Genomic DNA, 2500 nt, shown 5'->3' on the forward strand with positions numbered 1-2500 from the left:
GCAGCTCGGTGTTTTTTTTTCTTCTGTTCCCTCTCCGTCTCGCCCCGCCAGTCTCAAGGTCCGGACTCGACCAAAAACCCCTCCCGGAAGCCGGGGTCAAAACGGAACGCCGGTTCAATGCGGAGGAAGCGTTTTCCTCGTCGCACCTCGACCCGTGCGGCGACGGGAGGCGGCTCGCGGTCCCCGACGGGCGTCCCCCTCCTGCGGAGTTATTTGCGTCCGCCTCGCCCTTCCAGCCGAAGCCGCCGACGCCGCAAACTCAGGATTATTTGAGGGAATGATTTCTCTTCTTCGTTGATGGGTTGCTTCCAGACCACGCGTGGTGCCCATCCCATGGAACATCTTACCTAATAGTTGTAGAAAATTCACGGCCTTTGATGGTGTTGCATCTCACCGGGATTGTTCTGGAGCTCTGGCTTTGTTTAACGTTCATTTAAATGGACCTTTAGTGAAAAAGGTTTGAGCACCCCCTCGTCAAGCCCTTGTCCACCTGTGACAAGGGCTTGATCACCAAGGGCCTGATCACCAGGGGCTTGTCCATGGGTGGGGTTCTCACAGGTGAGTATTTTTACACTTTGCTTTACTTTCAATTGAACATGGCGGCGGCCTCCACCTGCCCACTGCTTACCCCCCACCCGTGGATTCCACGTCTAGCCGCATCCCAGTAAACAAAACGGCTTTTGACACTTGAATGAAGCCCAGGGCGATGAAACATCTTCTCACATTAACCACAATGTGAACATCTAATGATCCCATTATCGGAACCGCACCGCCCGCCCGCACCCCGATCACATGCTGCACCCTCGATCTCGCCATTTCAATAAAACCCTCCGCCCAAGCCCTCGTCCGACCCCGGGCCGCCTCCTCTCGCCTGCACGCAGAGCAGGAGGCGGCGGCCGGCCCTTCCCCCCTCGGAGCGAAGCGCTGTAATTGGTGGAGATGTTGAGGGAGCGCTGAGGTCACACATGGTGATTATGCGTCGGCGTCTGCGCCGCAGGTGGGAATTGATGGCCTTTAATTGTCTATTTGATTATTCGCAGGAGTTGTTTCGGGGGCCGCTTGATTAGAAGGTAATGTAACATGGACGCACACACGCACACACGCACACACATGCACGCACACACACACACACACACTGAGCCTCTCCAGGGGCAGGATAAACAGATGGGAGTCGGATGCTAATGGGACACATGGCTAAATGGACTAAATGGACGGGATAAACACAGTTCCACAGACAAAAACACAGAAACCTAGGGAGTCTGTGTACATAAATATATGTGTGTGTGTGTGTGGGGGTGTGTGTGTTTGTGTGTGTGTGTGTGTGTGTGTGTGTGTGTGTGTGTGTGTGTGTGTGTGTGTGTGTGTGTGTGAGAGAGAATACGAAAGAAGAGATGAAGTACGAAGAAGAAATAAGCAGGAAAGGCAGGTGTAAAGAAAGTGAAGCACACATAACCATATACAGATGTGTGTGTGTGTGTGTGTGTGTCTGTGTTTTTGGTTGTCACTCTGCCTCGGACGGGGATGGATGACGGCCGTGTGACCAGTGACTCAACAAGTCCTAATGTGATGAGGTTTTAATGGATGACCTCCGAAAAAATCTCTCTCTCTCTCTCTCTCTCTCGCGCTCTCTCTCCCTCCATCTCTCTCAATTCAATTCAGATTTGCTTCATTGGCATGACAAGCATTCTTACATTGCCAAAGCGTAACAAGACACAACAGTGAAAACAATTACGGAAACAAAAATCGACGGGACAGGAAATACAGTCAAAAGAAGGTGAAGAACAGGCGACATGAGGATGTGTGTGTGTTCTGACAGGCGGCCACAACTGAGCATTCCGCCTCTTTCAACCAACACGTAGGACGTTGCTCGGCTGGTATTTAAATGGGTTGTATGTTTATTATTATGATTTTTTAGTTCTCTGACGCCCTGGTGTCTGTGGCAGCTTGTGAGGAAGGGCGTCCTCAGCTGCAGTGGGAGCCCAGCCTGGCCTCGCTGGGTTGCCAGGTCTGACGGTGGCGGCCCCCTTTTCCGCAGCCAGACTCGGCTCAGTGAGTCAGTGTATCGCCAAGGTTTTTCTTAATTTTATGTCGGTGACACTGGTCGAACATTCTGCAGCGGTGTACCCTCTTGTTTAGGGCCAGATGGCATTCACGCTTACTTTGGCTTTTCGTAGTTTATTTTCCGATATCTATAAATGATTTTTTGTCGATTGATAATTTGGTTGGGTCGAATTTGTGAAGGATGATGTCACTGCCCTGACGCTGCCTGGCGTGGGTCTGCGAGGGGTCTGGTAGTCTGTGCAACTCTCTCTCACTCTCTCTCTCTCTCTGTCTCTCTCCCTGTCTCCCTGTCTCTCTCTCTCTTTGTCTCTCTCCCTGTCTCTCTCTCTCTCTGTCTCTCTCCCTGTCTCTCTCCCTGTCTCTCTCTCTCTCTGTCTCTCTCCCTGTCTCTGTCTCTCTCCCTGTCTCCCTGTCTCTCTCTCTCTTTGTCTCTCTCCCT

At 51.8% G+C, this 2500-nt stretch overlaps 1 protein-coding gene across 1 annotated transcript in view; it reads left to right on the forward strand.

Annotated features, from left to right (window-relative positions):
* The window catches only part of LOC307242450 (attractin-like protein 1), a 258960-nt gene that overhangs the window by 196129 nt on the left and 60331 nt on the right, over positions 1 to 2500 (forward strand). The window lies entirely within an intron of this gene.

The sequence above is a fragment of the Zeus faber genome (genome assembly GCF_960531495.2).
Source record: "Zeus faber genome assembly, chromosome: 16".
Taxonomy (NCBI): Eukaryota; Metazoa; Chordata; class Actinopteri; order Zeiformes; family Zeidae; genus Zeus; species Zeus faber.